Here is a 21,679-nt window from a genome sequence, read left to right on the forward strand (position 1 = left end):
AGACGGGAGGTGGCAGCCGATCACCTTCTCTGCTGAGTGGATGACGCGTTGCAGCTTGGCCTTGTCTCTGGCCGTGGCCGCAGCGAACCAGACTGTGATGGAGGACGTGAGGGTGGATTCAATGATGGCATCGTAGAAGTCTACCAGCATCTTTTCAGGGAGGTGAAACTTCTTCAGCTGCCTCAGGAAGTACATCCTCTGCTGGACCTTCTTAGTGATGGAGCTGATGTTCTGCTCCCACTTGAGGTCCTGGCTGATGATGGTTCCCAGGAAGCAGAAGGACTCCACAGAGGTCACCGGGGAGTCACAGAGGATGACAGGGGGGAGGGGGGCTGGGGCCTTCCTGAAGTCCACTGTCATCTCCACTGTCTTCAGAGCATTAAGCTCCAGGTTGTTAGCGCTGCACTATGACACCAGCCTGGCTATTTCACTCCTGTAGGCCGACTCATCTCCGTCAGAGATGAGGCCGATGAGTGTGGTGTCGTCAGCAAACTTCAGGAGTTTGACAGACAGGTGACCAGCTGTGCAGCTGTTTGTGTACAGGGAGAGTAACAGGGGTGAAAGGACACAGCCCTGGGGGGATCCGGTGCTTGTGGTCCGAGTATCTGAGACGAGCTTCCCCAGCCTCACATACTGCTGTCTGTCCGTCAGGAAGTCTGTGATCCACCTGCAGGTGGAGTCAGGCACATTCATCTTGGAGAGTTTTTAATACTAAAGATGTATGAAAGACATACCGAAAAATATGTCTTTCAGTGTTTAACTGGCTGTCTTTGGATTATGCATGCCTGAGTAATGGCCATTCTTACTCCTCATCTCTCTGTTCACTGCTTGCTAATTTACATAGCAGGGGTCCCAGCAGGAGGGGGCGGGGTTGTAACACGACTCCTTCAGCAGAGCCAGGCTGAGAGAGGCTTTGACATGTAAGATGTTAGATGTTAGAATGCTAGATGTTAGAATGACCAGTTCATTGTATATCTATGAAAATATTCAGGGAGCTATGGGACATGTTCAGCTATAGGTGTGTGAAAATTGGTGTCGATTGTTGAAACATAAGTTACCATAAAAAAATGTTTGTTTGGAGTCTAGACAGATTTAACACAGGTTTTTGGATGAAAAAGGATTTTTTATAAATCATCTGTTACACTTTTAAGTCTGAAAAAAATATGGAAGGCAGCAAACACAGATCTCTACCGTTTTTAATTTGTTTGTGCTGATATTTGAAAGATAAGTTATGCAAAAAAATAGGTGTTTGCAGTTTTGCCTAAAAAGACGTTTTCGGACCTTTTTGGATCAAATGTTGTCTAAAAGTTCACCTGTAACTTCAATCATTCTGAATTTTTTTAGGAAAACTAAACCACTTCAACTGTGATCTGCAAGGCAATGGTAAAACTATATTTTTTATGGAACAGCCTGCAGTGTTTCTTGTGGGGATCTTTTCTGCCAGGGCTTGCCGGCTTGGTCGGTGGTTGTTGCTGTTACCAATCCAGTTGATATGGTTCTCCATCTGTGTCTAAGTGATATAATCAGAATCAGAATCGTTTATTGTCATTGTACATGGGGATACAATGAAATTGCAGCAGCCTTGGAGTGAAGGAGTTACATAAAATAAAAATAAAAATAGAATAGAAAAAGAAATACTGTATTTACAACTCTTAACAAAAAATGAACAATATGGACAGAAACTGTTAAATATTAAATATTTGTGAATAAAATAGAAAGGAATTACATGAGTTGCTGTGAGCACAGCTTAATAAATATCAAGTTATTGCACAGTGACCCGGTTAGACAGTCAGGATATTGCACGCATTGTAGTAAAATTAGAGTGAGGTGTGGTTGGTGGACGTATGTGCATTCCGTATGATAATTGCCTATGGAAAAAAGCTGTTTCTTAGTCTGTTTGTCCTGGTTCTGATGGACCTGTACCTCCTTCCAGAGGGCAGCAGTTCAAACAGAGGGAAAGCAGAATGGGTGGAGTTAGTGGTGATGCTAGTCACTCTGCTGATGCAGCGAGACTGGTAAATGTCCTTCAGTGAGGGGAGGGGGCAGCCGATGATCCTCTGCGCTGTCTTTACCACTCTCTGGAGACTCTGCCGTTCTGCTTCAGTGCAGTGGGAAAACCACACTGTGATGCCATAGGACAGAATGCTCTCAATGGTTGAGCGGTAGAACGTTACCAGCAGCTCCTGGCTGACGTCGTTCCTCCTAAGTTTTCTCAGGAAGTGCAGGCGTTGCTGGGCCTTCCTGATGACAGTCATGGTGTTGTTAGACCATGTGAGGTCAGCAGAGATGGTGGTGCCCAGGAGGGTGAAGCTGTGGACCCTCTCCACACAGTTTCCATCGATGTAGAGTGGGGGTGGATCTGTTCTGTTCTGCAAACTGGTGGGGGACGAAGATTGGAGGGAGGGAGTCTTTGATGTGTCCCAGGAGCAGCCGCTCCAGACACTTTGTGATTACAGCAGTGAGTGCAACTGGGCGGAAGTCCGTGAGGAAGGCTGTGGATGAGGACTTTTTGGGTATCGGGATGATAGTGGATGACTTCAGGCAAGCAGGGATGAAAGCCTGAGCTAGCGACAGGTTGAAGATTTTTGTGAAGACCTGGGAGAGTTGATCGGCGCAGGCCCGCAGAACCTTTCCGGGAACTCCATCAGGTCCCGCCGCTTTCCTGGGGTTTACCCTGCTGAACATCCGTGCCATCCGTGCCACGTCCATAAAGGCATTGTTTTTATATTTAGAGCTCTAAGCAACCAAACAGTTGTCTATATAAAAGAGCTTTTACAATTGTGCACTTTTAGCAGGCTGAAAAAATTATCTTTTTAAAATTGCCATTTCAAATTTGGGTTTTAAATTTTGTGTTCCATTTTTCTGTGCTTGTATTGGAAGGATTTGTTATTATTTTGTTTAAAAGTGCTACATATTGTATATACACATAATTTATTTAGAGAAATTTGCTATAGGTTGTGTTTTTTGGTTTTGTAGTTTAATTTCATTGGATTTATATTAAGGAAAAGAAGTTGCAGCATTGATTAAAAAAGGATAAAAGAGACATTTACTGTCTAAGTCTTATGTTACATCTGTAGAACTGTACTGAGAGTTGGGTTTTGTTTTGGAGCACATTCATATGTTTTGTTTGTAAAAAAAAAAAGATAAAATATTAAGTTAATTGCATTTTACATGACTAGAAAAGCAATGATTATTCATAAAAATCTATGAAAGACATACAAAACAAATGAAAAAGCAGTCTGCCCTCCCTCTTGTGTCTAAACTATTGTCACCTCACTTCTGGGTTAGTTAGCATATAAACAGGCAGCTGGTGTGTGTGTGTGTGTGGGGGGGGGGGTGAAATTTGACTCCAGCAACAGGAAAGATTGAGGAGCAGGCTGCAGCATGAGAAAAAGACTGAACCATGTAAGAGGAAATGACATCCTACAGTTGACCAGTTCATTTTATATCTGTAAAGAATATTCAAGAAGCATTTAGACATGTTCAACTATATGCGTGTTAAACTTGGTGTGGATATTTGAAGCATAAGTAATTTTAAAACACACTTGTTTGGAGTCCAGACGGAAAAAGCACAGGTTTTGGGATGAATCAGGATTTTTTTTAAATCATCTGTTTCACCTGGACTTCTGAAAAAAATATGGAAGGCAGCAAACACAGATCCCTACATTTAAAAAAATAAATGGTGTTGATATATGATGATTAAGTTATGAAAAAAAATAGGTGTTTGTAGTTTTGCCTAAAAAGACGTTTTCGGACGTTTTTGGATGAAATGTTCTCTAAAAGTTCACCTGTAACTTCAATCATTCTGAATTTTTTTAGGAAGCAGTAGCACATAAATGCCTATGAAAGTTGAATTCTTGGTGCTGATAACCTAAACAGAATTTATGCTAAAAATCTTTGTTCAGTCCAAAATTTCATTAAAAAAATCAAGTGATGAAGTTTCTCGTAGACCCTATAGTGTTACATATCAAAGCTGGAGGTTATTAAAGGCATCTAATTCTGAAATCTCAGCTTCCTGAGACAAACGGCTGATTTATAATAAATTTCTATTATTTGGGTGCACATAATCGACCACTTCCTGTTACGCAGGCACCGTCAGGTGTACACCCATGAAACTTTACATGATGAGAGAGGACCCTTCTGAGTATCTCCAGTTTTAATTTCATGCACATCGGACAAAGCAAAGAGAAAATACAGGGCAGAATGTGCCCAATGCAATAACTAGGTGGCGCTATAGAGCTCGTCCAAGATTGTCATATCCATGGGTTCAGAATAGAAGCTTCATCATATCCATTGAATTTCAGTGAGATTGGACAAGGAATGTGCACGTGAGAGCAACTTTTGTGTGCATAGCGAGATGCCCAACTTTGCCGCTCTGTCACGACCACACCCCCGCATTGAAAGTTATGGTTTTTTGTCAGAGTAAACTTCAATGGCTTTTCAACAGGTGGACGTCATTTTCAGGTGTGTCGGCTCATCCTACTCGGAGTAGTGATGCTCCAAGTAAAACATGTCATTTCCTCTTGCCAGCAGGTGGCGCTACACTTTTTCCAGGTTTTTTCACTGCAGATGTGTTCAGAGTCAGACTACAATCATGCACATCAATTTTGGATCAGATTGGATTATGCATGGCTGAGTAATGGCCATTTTTCTTTTCATGGCGTGTTTTCGAAACGACCTCCAATTTTGACGCGCCGCCATGGTCACAAACATCCATAAAAACTTAAAAGCTTTGCAATTTAACATCGGACATGTGTATAGTTTACAAAACCAAAGTTTGGAGTCATTACTCTCAAATCTCTAGGAGGAGTTCGTTCTAGAGCGAGGCCTGCGAATGACCAAAATACAGCAAAAATGACATATTGTCATCAAAATATCAGACTTCCTGTGCGACTGACAGCTTGGTCCCAAGAGACTTTTTTGTAGGTTTCTATCCGATGAACATGCCCTGTTAAAATCAGGTTTGTACTATAAAGCATATGGAGGTGCTCGCGAAAACAAATTTTGCAGGTGGCGCTATCGAGCCATTTTTGTTTACCTATGCCGTTCTCCTATAAAATATGAAATTTTTCGCGACTCCTGATGTGTATACAAAATTTGGTGAGTTTTGGGGTATGTTAAAGGCCTCAAAAAGGCGACGGAAAAGTCGGAAGAATAATAATAATAATAATAATTAAAGCTACAAGTAGCATTTAGCGGGCCCGAGCACGTGCGACCGCCTGGCATGGGCGACCGCCCCAAGAACAACGCCCTGCTCGAACCGTTTGGCTTCAGTCTTCCTTCTGGTTTCTGGAGCTGCAAGCTACATTTAACATGATTGACACAACTGCCCTAACAGACAACTACAAGAGGAGTTTTAATGTATAACACGGTGAAGGAGTTTTTGTGCAGAAAAAGGTACCATTAGAAAAGTTGGTAGCCATACCTGCAGACGGGGCTCCTGCTATGATCAATAGACAAACAGGTTTCATCACTCACTGTAAAGCTGACCCAGACTTTCCAAAATGTCTGCATTACTGCTGCTTCATTCACCAGCAGGCCTTATGTGCAGAAGTGATTGGCTCTGGACACATAATGACTCCTATTGTGAAAATCATAAAAAACCTCAGCTGCAAAGCAAAACAGCACAGGATTTTCAAGGTGCTATTAGAGATGTCTGCTGAATATGGTGAGTATGAATAAGAATATGGTAAATTTGAACTTGCAGTTTTGACTGACATTACTGGAAAACTAAATCACTTTTACTGTGATCTGCAAGGCAATGGCAAAACTATATATTTTTTTGGAACAGACTGCAGTGTTTCTTGTGCGGATTTTTTCTGCCAGGGCTTGTCGGCTTGGTCTGTGGTTGTTGCCCTTTCTGGGGAAGCTGGAGTTTAACTTTGCAGCCTCACGGCTGTGAAGTGGACCCCGTTGATGTTCTAGTCTGGGTGGGTGCGGTGGGGATTCTCCTATGGCGAGATTTATAGAAATTTCTCTGATTAAAAAAGTTAATTCATGAAGACATATATTCACTGACATTAAAAAAATGTTTATGTGACCTCAGAACACGGACATTGTAGGGAATCGAACCCCATCCCAGTAACTGGGAGTACCATTACCAATGTCTTTTGCTTTTTTGAAGTCACATGGCAAGGAAAGCAAAACCTGCATCATGAATAACTAGGCCATAGGAATGCAATAGATACATAAATTTCAATTACTTTCTGAAGTACTTTTTGAGTACTTGTAATATGTTTGTAAATCAGATGGTTTGAAATTTAGAAATATGCAAAAAAAGGATTTTGATTCTTTACTCAATTGCTAACTACAGAAAAAAATGTAAATTTGTAATGCCTTATATGTATTCATGATGCAGGAAAAGAAACCATATTTCCATAAAGTCAGAGGATTGTGACTTAACAGAGATAAAGATGTCACCATCTCTCCCCGTCTCCTTCGCCACAACAACTGACACCAGCATGTATTTAGTTAAACATTTGACGTTTTAATTTAAGTCAGACGTTGTGACTCAACAGAGATAAAGATGTCACCATCTCTCCCCGTCTCCTTCGCCACAACAACTGACACCAGCATGTATTTGGTTAAACATTTGACGTTTTATATCAAGTCAGACGTTTGTGACTTAAAAGAGATAAAGATGTCGCCATCTCTCCCCTTCTCCTTCGCCACAACAACTGACACCAGCATGTATTGAGTTCAACATTTGACGTTTTATATTAAGTCAGACGTTTGTGACTTAAAAGAGATAAAGATGTCGCCATCTCTCCCCGTCTCCTTCGCCACAACAACTGACACCAGCATGTATTTGGTTAAACATTTGACGTTTTAATTTAAGTCAGACGTTGTGACTTAACAGAGATAAAGATGTCACCATCTCTCCCCGTCTCCTTCGCCACAACAACTGACACCAGCATGTATTTGGTTAAACATTTGACGTTTTATATTAAGTCAGACGTTTGTGACTTAAAAGAGATAAAGATGTCGCCATCTCTCCCTTTCTCCTTCGCCACAACAACTGACACCAGCATGTATTGAGTTCAACATTTGACGTTTTATATTAAGTCAGACATTTGTGACTTAAAAGAGATAAAGATGTCGCCATCTCTCCCTTTCTCCTTTGCCACAATCATCAACAGTCACTTACATGTGTAAAACGACAAAGAACCCCATCATGATCACTAAAGTATGTTTGTACAACTGTACATTCGACTTTATAGTTTGTTGTTTTTAAGTACACATGATCGATTATCGTATTTTTTAACGTTGTGTTTTCAGAAACCAGTTGAATGAAACCTTTATGTGCCATGAAATCAGTTATTGTCTTAGAGTTTACTAAGTTTTCATTAAAATCACCCATTATAGCAATGGTATCACCCAGGGGCTCCAAAAGATCAACTAATTTCTTAAGGTTCTCTCTAAATAATGAAATGGCATATGATGGTGGACGATACAGAACTGCCACGACTATGTTTGATGTAATAAATCTGTGCACTAAACATTCAATATCTACATTTTGTATCTCTACATGTTCAAACAGGATATTTTCAACGGTGTACATTCCAACACCACCATGTTTTAAGCCTTTAATCACATTCAGTCTAGGATCTACTCCACTATAAGACAGTGAGCGTGGCATACTATAAAAATTATACCCACTGATGTTCAATGCATCAGTTAAAGGTGCATTTGGAAGCCATGTTTCAGTTACAGCTATGCAGTTAACATGTAACTGTTTTGTGCACAAAGCTAAGTCCTTTACATGCCACTGTAAATTTTGCACATTCATGAGGAAAATGCTGAATTCACATGAACTAGAAGTGAGATTTTCTTTATTTATCAGATATTGAGGCATGTTTGCCACATATTCAGAAACTGTTTTGTTACAGTAAATGGCCTGTTCCTTAAAATCTTGAATAATTAAACCAGACAAACTTGTTACGCGGCTTAATGCAACATAAGCCTGCCCAGGAGCAAAAGTTTTTTTCAAAGACACAACAACATTATCAATGGTAAGACCCTGAACTTTATGAACAGTACAAGCCCAAGCAAGTTTTAGAGGAAACTGACGTCTCAGACCACCTCTTCCTGTGACTCGTTCCTCTTCTGGAACAATGGCTACAGAACCTGAGACAAGCCCTGGATGATTTTCATACTGTTTCTTCCGTTGTCTTCCAATGTCTTTATTATCAAAATTCACAAAAACAATTTGTGGAAAGTCAGAGTTTCTATAGACAATATCAGTCACAATTCCACATGCACCATTGACAAGACCATCTGCCACATCAACATTTTTACAGAGCATGACACGTGCATTCTTCCCCAAAAGAAGTCTTTCTGCTAGACAAGTATTGTTAGCATTTGAATGATTACCACTTAGTAACACTTGTCTACCTGTTTCCTTACAATTTACATAATCTTGAGCTTTAATAGTTACATACTCTGGACAGGATGAGTGTAGATGGGTTAAATTATGTTGATTTACTTGACCATTAGTTGGGAAAATATGTAAAGCAGAGCTGCCTTCTCCCGTTTCACGTGACTTCAATTGTTGGATATCACTTTTTAACATTTCAGTACCTTTGCATCGTGTCCTAACTCTGCCGAGTAATTTGGCAAATTCCTGATCTTTTTGGCGTACAATGGTTTCTAGGCAAACAATTTCAAACACACCACACCAAAGATCCATACCCACATTTTCTACATACAATGGTTTTCCTCTCACTGGAGGTAATTGAAAGAAATCCCCAACTGCAATAATACAAACATTTCCAAACAATGCAGAGTTACCAGTTTGCTTTATTTGCCTCAGACGCCCATGAATATATGCTAATAAATTATGATCTACCATGGATATTTCATCAATTATCAAAATCTGTAAACTGCTGTAAATGGCACGTAAAGAATTTAATTTTTCCTCACCCAGTGGTGTGTAAGGTAAGCGGACATCTTTACCAATACAAAAAGTGTTGTGTATAGTACTTGCTTGTACATTAAACGCAGCAATTCCTGTGGGAGCCGTCAACAAAACACAGATGTCATCTACATGACGACAAAGAGGAGACAATAGTCTATTTGATTCATATTTTATTGCTTTAATTAGGTGAGTTTTACCAGTCCCTGCACCTCCTGTTATGAACAGGTGGAATGGTTCTGGCTTTTTTCCCAAAACCTTTTCCACACACCATTTTCTCACTTGGTAAAAAATATCCATCTGAATTTCATTTAAAGAGCGAATTAAAGCCAAGCCATCACTACGAGGCATTTTTGTGTTATTCAGTTGAAAGAAATGGCTATGTTGAGCAGAAACTCTTAAATCAGGAATATCAAATTCCTGTTCATCATCGACACTTTTTTGGTTCTGCAACAACTCTTGACACTCAAGTCTTTCCAATTCTTGCTCAGGGCATAATTCACACCAGGCATCTTCAACTACACCAGCATTATCTATCCCTTGCTGAGCATTAACCAATTTATCACCATCAATTTCAAATTTACTTCTGTTTAATGTTACCACGGACTTTACCAACTGCAGACCTGAATTACCAAGTCTTATCGTGCCCTTATGAAAAAAGTCTTGATACGTTTCAAAACCTTGAGGTTTCAGCTGGCTATCGCTGTAGTATGGCAAAAACAACTGCAGATTGCTTTGATAAAACAATTCAGGCTGTTTTGTTTCAGAGAACTTAACGTAACGTACAACAGCAGGTTGTGTGCGGGTTCTTTTTACAACATATCCAGTGTTGTTGTTCAACTTTATTCGCTTAGCAGCACTTTCATTTTTTGACAACACACGAAATTCGGAAGCAAATACTGCTAAACACATTGAAGGAAAATCATCACTCTTAGGTCTGTTCTTATATCTATCCACAATGCTTGTCATCCACATATCATCTGTGCTAACAGAATGCTTTGATGCTTTTTCTTTAAGTACTTTTAACGGTAAACTCATTTTAACAGTATTTTCACCAACAGGAAGAAACACAACTTTCCGAGAGCACTCTTTCAAATGTGCATTTGTCAGTCTATAAACACTTTCTTGAGCAGATACATCTCTGTTGTGCAAATATGTACTGCCTAATGTTTTTAGACTCTCTTTGGCAGAAGCATTTCCATCCCTGCATGCTTCCTTTTGTGCACACTGCAATAATAAACCCATTTCCTTCTCTGATTTAGAGATGTAAGAAATGATGTACACAACACATGCGTATGCGTCGACAACAAACTGTATATCCATATTAGCATTCCAGCATTTTAACAGTGGCTTGCTATATTGATTAATCCAAACTTCTTTAAGTTGACGTTTCAGCACAACATGGGTTTTCCGAGCACAACAGTTATATGCAGTTTCAAATGTGCTTTGGTTTAACCCAACAGATTCAAACAAATCCTCAACATTGTCATAAGTTGGCCCATCAGTTGAGAGAGCAGCTTTAATGTGTGCAATCAATGCAGAAGCCTCTTTTTTCTTCAATTGCGGTGTCTGTGCATTTTCTTTACAGTTGCAAGACTCTTTCTGTGATAACACACATTGACAAGACTGTGTCTCTTCAGCACTTGTGCTACGTGATATGAATGTACGCGCAGAAGGTGGTCTAGGAAAATTAAAACGACACACAGTTCCTTTTTTTTACATGTTTTCGCATGTGTTTCAGAGTGTTTTTGCACAGATGTTACAATTTCCAGTAAGTCAATATTTGATGGTAACTCACAAGTCACATAACGATCAATAAATGCAATCACTTCAGCATCTGTATTTCTGTCAATTACAGGTGCATCCTCTATCCAAAACAGGCAATGAAGATGTGGTGAGCCTCGTTGCTGAAACTCCACCCTATAAAAATAATCCTTAATTTTTCCTATAGGACATGCAGGCGACATAAGAACCTCTTTCAGAAAACAATGCCAACGAAAATCAAACATCCGAGCAGCAGTGACAGGATTACGACGCAAAAGCTCACATCTGTCTGCCCATTCCAACTGCTCCACAGTTTCAGTTCTACCTTCGTGCTTCAGAATGCAGGAAAGTAAATTCTTCCAACGCATATCAGCTGAAGAAAATGAACAGAACCATGTGGGGATTCCAAGCTGCCTCACACAAGCCATGAGGTCTTTCTGGGCCGCCTGCCAAAAAGCTGGCGTACCTCTAATTGGTTTTAAAAATCGGTACCCATCATCAAATTCCAACATCCTTTTAATAGAATCATCACTTTTCAACAACTCTCCAGTAACTACTCGTTTATTTTTAAAATTATACTTACCTTTTCTTACTGCAATCGAAACATTTGAAACGACCTTTTCTAATTCTGTCATATATTGGGCAAAAAAAATATATTCCACATTTTGTGCAAAACGACAATCAGCATTAAGAATCCTGTTGTTAAAATATCGTGATAGAGTTAAAGGATGTTGTCTTCCATCATGATATGTTGGTCCACCCTTAGGAAACAACACAGGAAAACACTTAGCCTCATTTGTAATATCGGACAACAACTTCACCGGACTATTGCCTTCAGCGGGAGCTACATTCAAAATGTGATCAAAATATTGATCCAAAGCCTCTTGACCAATGTCTACTGGCATTAGACAAGTGTCCTGGAACATGCAATGCTGCTGTCTATCATGCAGAAGTTCATCTCCTAAAACATTTGAATCGTCAACATTTGCAGTGCATTCAACATCTTTTTCTACCACATCAGATGTTTCTTTACAAAAACCATTAATCCAATCATTATTAAATTTCACGTTGTTATAATAATAATTATGGGTTTGTAAAAACTGTAAAGCCTGCTTAACACGTTCCGTATCAACATACTGATATTCATAATGTCCTTTATAAGTAAGCTTCCGTTTTAATTTCACAGGCACAAGAGAACCCTCAATAGACATGCGTGGTAACAAATAAGTTGTTTGTTCAGTATTTGCAGGAACACAAGTAATAGGTCCATGCACGCCATTCTGTCCACCTTTGGGCAATGCTAACAGTTTCATAAATGGAATATGTAACGCTATTAGATGTTGTTCTAATTGATTTAAACATGCCAATTCCGCTGGTATAGGTTCAAGTTCTAAGTTATTTTTAACACTTTCAGCTGGTACTTTACCTTTCTTGATTTTAGCATGACACGTGTAACAAATCCACAATTTGCTTCTTGATGTTTTCATCCATTCACAATTTTTTGAGCAGTTTGCATTGCAGATATGCAAATAACCAGAAGTGATACATTGATCAGCGATAAGTCCAAGTCCTGCATTACTGTACAACTCTTTTTTACAATGTAATACTTGATGTTCAAATAACAACCTATGACATACACAACAAACAAACCCAGGTCCATCTTTAACTTTATCCAAAAATTGTTTCATAACAACATCAAACTCTTCCAACTGTTTTTTATTCAATTGTCGCTTCAATTTCATCCCATCCAACACACTTTTCCTAAAGTGAGGATCTTGACGATATTTTCTAGAACTCAGTGCTTTAACATTTTCTCTATGAGTAACATTACTCTGATATTTTCTAGAACTCAGTGCTTTAACATTTTCTCTATGAGTAACATTACTCTGATATTTTCTAGAACTCAGTGCTTTAACATTTTCTCTATGAGTAACATTACTCTGATATTTTCTAGAACTCAGTGCTTTAACATTTTCTCTATGAGTAACATTACTCTGATATTTTCTAGAACTCAGTGCTTTAACATTTTCTCTATGAGTAACATTACTCTGATATTTTCTAGAACTCAGTGCTTTAACATTTTCTCTATGAGTAACATTAATCTGATATTTTCTTTTACTCATTTCCTTAACATTATGTTTGTGTAACAAATCAAATTTATACTTGCTTTTACTCCCATTTTTAACACGATGTCTGTGTAAATCATCAGTTCTGTATTTTGCAGAACTACGTTCTTTAACCCACATTTTATGCATAGCATTTTCCCTATATTTATTTTTACTCAATTCTAATGCTCTGGATCTACGCAAAGAATCAGATGCATATTTCCTTTTACTCATATCTTTTTTCTTCTGTTTATGCAGTTCACTTGTTTGATATTGCATTTTGTGGTAAAAAGATCTCCTTTTTTTTAGATACTTTGAAAAGGAAGATTCACCAACTGAATCACAACTAACATTATGTGGTTGAAAAGAACGACATCTTAACAGTGGTTTCTCAGAACAAATACTATTGCTTTTACACCAATTGGCACACCCAATTTTACCACTACAATGAACACAAACAACAACCTCGTAATATTTCTCACCACATTCTCGCAAATAAATTGCTTGATTTCCAAGTATTTTATTTACAGGGTTATACTTTCTCCATATGCTACCATTGTGTACAAAAATTTCTACTCCCAAAACATTTGAAGTAGCTTGAATGTCAATCTCACATACAAAACTGCCAACATATTTCATACGTGACTTTTGAATGTACTCAGACACTGTGGCATATCCTTTCTCCAGCAACTTCATATGAATGTCACTGTTCTTTAGCATAAACTTAACAACAGCCAGTCGAACTCTTCTATGACAATTTTCAGATCCACTAATGACTCGAGAAATAGCACGAAAAAAACTATTGCCATCATTTAATGTGACCTCTGTCTTACAAATAGAACCAAGCGTTACATTATTAGTTGGAATGTCTTCATACTGCTTCACAAAATCTAAATCAATATGTTTTGACAACAAAACTGCACTCTCAAACGACAATGGATAAAAACTGAAAGCATTTTCAACTAAATTGTTACTTTGATAAATTTCACTGTTTTGGTGATCATTGTTAACCAATGCACTAAACAAAACTTCATTACAATCACCAACTTCAGACCTGCCATGTTTAACACTCTTGCAATCTCCTTCTGACAGCATTTCTGAGTCTCTTTTGCGTTGCCTCATATTATGACCCAAATTATTTTTTTCCATAGATTTACACAACCCAAAACAACGCTGCTGCTGAAACATTTCAACGCAAGTTACAACTTCATAATGACACTCATTTATATTTTGCAAATATATGCCTTGTTTAGATATGGCCTTACGTTGACAGGCATATTTCAACCAACGTTCATTGTGAAATGTATACACACTCACACCCAAGTAGTCAGCTGTAGCTTGAATTTCAACCTCTGTAGCCCAACTACCAGAAAATCTCATTCTAGAAACATTGAGATATTCATCCACAGACATATTTTCAGATCTCAAAAGAGAACTATAATTTCCAACATTCTTTTGTAAATGTGTGACAACTGCACGTCTTAACTTTATGTGATTTTTCTCTGTACCACTAATAACTTTGGACACAGCCCTAAAAAAACAATTGCCATCGGCTACTATATGATCAGTTTGACATGGAATTCCCAACATATCAACCTCTAGAGGGTTAGAACAAGCAGTGTTTTCACAATGCACATTCAGTTGTTTACACAATGCTTGTGTAACATCAAAATCAACAGGGTAAAACTCAAGTTTCTTTGATGAAACATCAAGAAACTCAACATCCAAACTAGCTTCATTAGCATCATACCATTTTGTCTTCTTTGATTCACGTTGCACAGTAGAAAGCTTACGCTTTCTGTTACTTTCATGCAACGGTAAGGGACCAGTTTGAACATCTAAACTGCACCCGAAACCAAACTGTGACCCAGTATTTAATCCAGTTTTACAATCCTTCTCAAGCACACTTTGTTTATTTTTCTCACTATGATCATTGTCAGTAACAGCAACGGATGCAATTTCAAAAGCCATTTCTTTCCCTGCAAGTGAAATACTCAGGCAACAAATATAATTGTATAAATCATTAAGACTAGGAAGGTACATGATAATACTTCTTCCATTTACATCTGCCATTCCAGTACCACTGCGTGCATGTGAATCCACCACAGCATAATGGCCGTTTTCTGAAATAACAGCACAAGTACTACTGCCTATGGTCAAAAAACATGTTTTATACTTGACAAGCATGTGCTCCAGTCCCTTTTTAAGAGTTATCACTTCACCACTGTCAACAAATTTACCATTACTCACATTAACAATCCCAGAAACGTATTCACCATACTCAAACTTAAATAATTTACCATCAATTTCAGAATCCATGGGCAAATCAGGTACTGACAAAAACTTCAAATTTCCAGGGATGATTTTGTTTTCACACACCGAGGAGTAAAGCTGATCACCAAGAAACACAACATGGTCCAAGTCTGTTGCCTCCCACTCAAAAACACTACGATGCGTGTGTTTAGCCATACTCACCAGGGCTATTGCCATGCACTGCACACCTCTGTTTTGAAGCTGCCGATCTCCTTGATGAAAAGATCCCCTTACACAACGTTCTGTGTCAAATCTGTTACAATTGTTTTCATTTAAAATCACTGAAGATGATTTTTTTTTTAAATTACTGCCCTTTTTTCCAATTTTCAATGTATTTTTGCATTCCATTAACACTTTACATTTATCGCCAACCACAATTTTGTCATTTAACTCCTGAACATGTTCTTTTATAAAACCAGTCTGTCTTTTGCCCAAAACTGACTGATTCACACGTGCATCCTCTGCTCCCAAACCAAATGTATTATTACACCCGTCCCAAGAAGCTTCTTTCACAAACATTGAACTAATGCCAAACCATTCTGCATTCAAAGACTTTTTCAAGTTCCAAATGTGCAACATCAAGTCATTAAAGCAACTGTTGAAGACAGCCACAGATGTTCCAATATTAGAAAACATTCCAGATGAATCTCGTGCACCACAATCAACCACAACAAAATACTCTTTGTGATGAATGACAGCACAAACGAAACCCTGCAAATCCAACAAACACAGATCTTCCTCCATCAGTCGCTCCTGCATCATTTCATACAACAGTGAAAAATCTTCACTCTTTGAATCACCAGAATACACAGGCTCATTGATAGCAACATCCCAAATTCTTCCAAACACACTGAGCTTTTCAGAAACCTTGAATAACTTTTCGGAATTGTTCACACATCCATCACTTCCATTAAATGAACAAACCAACTGCACACCTTCATTTCTAATATTATCAACATCAGCGTCCCTCCATGTACACACTGGAGCAACAACATGGTTGATTGCAGCCACAACACAACATGTAAGCGATGTTGTACTATCACTTGAATTTGTCAATCTTACTTTCATTCCAGAAATCAAAGGCCTCTGTATTTGCTCCAGACAAACACAACCAGAAGTTTTACCTTCTTCCTGAACCTTACACACTTTGGTGCGACGCATATTAAATCCCTTCTTTCGTGGCATCTAAAAAAAAAATAAAAAAATGAAACCACCATTAAAATAAAATTCTCATTTCTATTATGTATACATAAAGCAATACATTTATACCACACAGACAAATAATCAAAAACATAAAATTAAATATTCAGACTATTGGAAAATAGTTATACACAAATAAATGTAACATGTGTCCTATAATACAGTGGTCCCCAACCCCCGGGCCGCAAATAATAAATAACTTACTTTACTTCCGGTTTATTTATATCTGAATCTGAAAGATGTTTTATTTTGAAAAGATGCCCGATTCTCTGTGTGACTGTCACACCCGTCTATGTCACCAGTAATGTATGGAAGCGATTCAGTAGCATTAATAAAAAGCAAAGTTAAAACCAGAAATGCTTTTTCATTTTCAAAAAGAAGCTGCATTTTGTTGACTCAAAAATAAAATGAAAAAACAATCCCCCAAAATGCTTTCTTTTCCTTCCTCAAAGCTTATTCTGTCACTTAATTAAAATGAAAATGGTATTTGACATTTCATTTTCAAGTCGTTCTCTGGTAAATGTGTAGCATAATTCATTTAGAAATGTTTAATTTGACCTTTAAAATGGATTAATAGAAATGCTTTTCTGATTTTCAAAATGAAGCTGCATTTTTTGACTCAAAATTAAAAAGAAAAAGCAATACTTCAAAATGCTTTATTTCCTTCCTCAACACAGCTTATTCTGTCACTTAATCAAAATGATAAAGAAAATGGTGTTTGACATTTCATTTTAAAAAAGGTCCACGGTAAATGTCTAGCAAAATTCATTTAGAAATGTCTAATTTGACAATTAAAATGGATTAACAGAAATGCTTTTTAATTTTGAAAATGTAGCTCAAAATTCAAATATAAAAGCAATATTTCAAAATGCTTTTTCATTTTATACTTCAATCCGCCTATTCTGTGTCATAATTAAAACGAAAATGCAAAGAGGGGATTGCATTTTAACATCCACCCTGCAAAACTTGGAGCAATATTCATTTCTTAAACACATTAGCAGAGGGGGGGTGGGGCGATGACGTCACTGCTTTCTCCGTGTGTACGGCCGCTGTCGCTGAGAGACCTGGTGTGTCTGTGTTCGCATTAAGATCACCTAAAACTGGGTCCTGTTCACAAACCGCTGGACCTGGCCTGCTCAAACCTGGATTCCTGGATCTTAATGCGAGAAATGCAGCAGAATGTTCCTTTAGCTCCCTCTTGAATCAGAAGCTGTGAATCCCAACCCAACTTCTTCAGCGTCGTCTGACCGCACGGATTTACAAACATATGATCAAGCAGAGCAGGCCTTTAATAATAATCATAACAGTAATAAAAGCACATTATGAAGATAGTCTCCTGCAGCTTCACGCTGAGTGAGTGTTTTTGGTCCAACCAGCAACCGTTTAGCATGGAGAAATCTGTCTGTTGATGGAGCTCCAGCTGTCAAACAGCAAATTTAGCTGCAAATAAATTTGTAAATATGTGAGAATTACATCAGTTTTTATTTTGTTCTGGACACCACTGGAAACACAAATTCATATGATGGTTTCTCGGATCATCGTAGCAGCATTTCCGCCTTCAGCGATCGGAGCTTCGCGCTCCGCTATGAAAAGGCAGCTGGCGGTCCGAAGATAAAAAGCTTGTCTGCGTGCGTCAGGAGGAGGACCGCAGAAGACGGACATGCTGCTAGTTAGTCCTGAGAAGCTGTGCAAACTCATCAGAAGTTCACAACCATCACAAAACCCTCTTCTCTGCCACTAACAGTCTGCTCCTGGTGCGTGTGTCTTTCAGCAGGCGGACACACGGAGAAAGCAGTGACGTCATCGCCCCGCCTCCCCTCTGCTAATGCTTTTAAGAAATGAATATTGCTCCAAGTTTTGCAGGGTGGATGTTAAAATGCAAATGCAATCCCCTCTTTGCATTTTCATTTTAATTATGACACAGAATAAGCGGTTTGAAGTATAAAATGAAAAAGCATTTTGAAATATTGCTATTATATTTGAATTATATTTGAATTTTGAGCTATTTGATGCAGCTACATTTTGAAAATTAAAAAGCATTTCTGTTAAACCATTTTTATTGTCAAATTAGACATTTCTAAATGAATTATGCTACACATTTACCATGCACCTTTTTTTAAATGAAATGTCAAATACCATTTTCTTTATCATTTTAATTAAGTGACAAAAAAGCTGTGTTGCAGTATAAAATGATAAAGCATTTTGAAGTATTGCTTTTTCTTTTTAATTTTGAGTCAAAAAATGCAGCTTCACTTTGAAAATAAAAAGCATTTCTATTAATCCATTTTAAATGTCAAATTAGACATTTCTAAATGAATTATGCTACACATTTACCATGGAACGTCTTGAAAATGAAATGTCAAATACCATTTTCATTTTAATTTTAATTAAGTGACAGAATAATCAGTGTTGAAGAAGGAAATGAAAAAGCATTTTGGTGGATGGCTTTTTCATTTTATTTTTGAGTCAAAAAATGCAGCTTCATCTTGAAAATTAAAAGGCATTTCTGGTTTTGACTTTGCTTTTTATTAATGCTACAGAATCGCTTCCATAGTAACACAGACCAAGGTGCTCCTCTCAGTCACGTGATAAGTTATCGCTAAAATAAAACCCAGGAGCTAGCAAAATGAGTAAAAAACAAACGTCTTTGGAAAGTTTTTTTTGCATAGGTGAAAAGGCCCAGCCAGGAGACAGAAGAGGAGCCTTCTACTTCCAGAAAAAAATAGCTACATTTTTCTTTTTTGCACCATGAGTGGCAGAAGGGGGGAGGATGATGAGAGCCATGCAATGTTCTATCCATGGGTGTCTAAATTAAAGCTGGGATGTGTGATGTCACACATCTGTTCCTCCTTCTGCGTGGCGTTGCTACAGTAATCCTCCACCAACATCTCAAAGACCTGTCCGTTAACTTAAAAAATGTGCAATCAAGTTTATTGAAACAAGGTTGGGGATCACTGCTATAATAGATTATTAAACACTGCAAATTTAACTTACCTTTACCAAACTCTTTAATGGCTTACAAAACACAACGTTCTCTGGAAAAAACAGCAAACAGCTCCTCTCTCTGTTGACCAGACAAAGGTTTAGTCACTGGTGTGGAAGATCCCTCAGAGGAAAACTCTGGAGTTACAAATAAAAATGTAAAAGGAAAAACATTTAATTCAAACAAAAATAAATACATAAACAAACTTTAATAGACATGAAATGGTAGATGCTCTCTGGGAGGCTAATCCATAGAGGAGGTCCATTAAAACTGAATGAGGCCTTGCCGTGTGTTTTAACTTTTGGGATAACCAAAAGGCCTGTATCAGAGGACCTCAGGGTCCACAGGGGATCATACATTAAAATCATATCAGACAAATATGAAGGCCCAAGACCATAAAAACATTTATAAACTAATAATAACGTTATCAATCCTAAAGCGAACAGGAGGCCAAGCAGCCATTTTAAAATCTGTGTGTGTTCCTGCAAATATATTCATACTGGCTGCCACACTTATAGATTATATGAAAACATTTATACACAAATAAATTTAACATGTGTCCTATGAAATTATTAAACACTGAAAATTTAACTTAAAACCTAAAAAGTACAAAATAGGTTGGAACTGATCTTCAGTGGAAATACTCACGGGTCGGCACGCGTTCAAAATGTATTATATGTGAACTGCTATGTATTTGATCAATTAGAAAGGAGTTTCACTGGTTAATGTGGTTTAAAAACCGTAAAAACTACATTCGAATATTTAATTGAGAACTACAAAGATGGTGGATAGACTACAAAAAAAAACGATCTCTGAAACTGATAGAAACTTGTTGTTTGTCGACCAGTATCGATTCTACATGTCATTTTGTACATTTGTGTCCGTTTAAAAAGAAAATTCGTCGGTTGGTTTGCTTTGAAAAGTCTTTTTAAAATTACGTTCGAAACAAAATGCCCGCCATCACTTCCGGTTCAACGAAGTAAAAGGTCAAATTATTTGCGTTCGTCTAATCAATTTTAAGCAACTTTTACGGTTTTTTATTCAATAAAATTGATAATCAGAAGGTGAGTAGTCGTTGTGGCGATGTAAAAAAGTGTCGATGGTCGATTAAAGTAATGGTTCGTTTACAAGTCGCGGGAAAATTCATAATGGTCGTGACAAACCTCGAGTCAAATTGAAGGCGTCCTCGGCGCAGTGCGTCTGGCAAGGTCGAGTTCTTCTCACTGGGGGTCCTGTAGTCTTCCTTGCTGGTCAGGAGCGTCGAAGATCGAAGTGCAGAGGAAATGAGAAAGTTCTGAAAAGAACTGATTTGCTCAAATTCGGCAAGCTTCAGCGAAATTCTCTGTGGGGTGTGATTCTCCAGTCGTCCAGCAGGGGTCGAGCAGAGGGAGTACTCAGACGAAAATGCCCTGCCTTCAATGGCTTGACCAGCTGCTTGACTTGTGGTTTTTCCCATCATGCATTTTATCGTTCGTATTTGATGAAGTAGATTGATTACATGTTATTGCTTTCATGAAATAATAGAAGTTCTACTTCGTTTAGTTCCGTATGTATGTGTAGAACATTTTATAGTAATTATTTTATTGATCATTAGTCCGTTAGGGAACATTGTAGCTGTTGGGTTTGTGCCCCATTGGCATGAGTTCTCCCATGGACCAATCAGACAGCTCCGTTTTTAGTTTGATCCCAAGGGTTAAAATCTAATAAAATTACATTCCAATCCCAAAGTGGTGGTGTGTTGTCTTCTTTGTGTTATGTCTGTGTTCAAAAAAATGTTTTGTGGGTGATTCTGTTAGATACATCTCACAAGAAACGTTTGCTATTCAGGGGTTGTGACGTCATACTTCCCATGATGCTTTGCTGGTGGGGGAAGCCTGCTGCATGTGAACTTTGTCAAAGAACAACAAAATCTTTTACAGCATAAATACTTAACGGTCACCTGCTACCTAGAGGCCGAATTGTAATCCCTTTGACTCTCTCTGGTGGACTTTTCTTAGAAGTTCAATCGGCTGCTTTATTTAAGTTGAGAAATCTTCATATCTATAAATATAAAGAAGTCTAAAAAATTTTTCAAAACACAACTGCCCTTACAGACAATTAAAAGAGGAGTTGAAATGTATAACACGGTGAAGGAGTTTTTGTGCAGAAAAAGTACCATTAGTAAAGCTGGTAGCAGTGACTGCAGACGGGGCTCCTGCTATGATCAATAGACAAACAGGTTTCATCACTCACTGTAAAGCTGACCCAGACTTTCCAAAATGTCTGCATTACTGCTGCTTCATTCACCAGCAGGCCTTATGTGCACAAGTGATTGGCTCTGGACACATGATGACTCCTATTGTGAAAATCAACACCTCAGCGGCAAAGCAAAACAGCACAGGATTTTCAAGGTGCTATTGG

At 38.1% G+C, this 21,679-nt stretch overlaps 1 long non-coding RNA gene across 1 annotated transcript; it reads right to left on the reverse strand.

Annotated features, from left to right (window-relative positions):
• Positions 1-13,002: 13,002 nt before the first annotated feature.
• LOC144994047 (uncharacterized) lies at positions 13,003-20,665 on the reverse strand. Its single transcript, XR_013657425.1, has 3 exons — positions 20,443-20,665; positions 19,291-19,416; positions 13,003-16,281 (listed from the first exon to the last, which is right to left on the reverse strand). It is a non-coding gene; the product is annotated as an uncharacterized LOC144994047 (long non-coding RNA).
• Positions 20,666-21,679: the final 1,014 nt, after the last annotated feature.

The sequence above is a fragment of the Oryzias latipes genome, chromosome 7, assembly GCF_053564925.1.
Source record: "Oryzias latipes strain Hd-rR chromosome 7, Olatipes_Hd-rR_3.1".
Taxonomy (NCBI): domain Eukaryota; kingdom Metazoa; phylum Chordata; class Actinopteri; order Beloniformes; family Adrianichthyidae; genus Oryzias; species Oryzias latipes.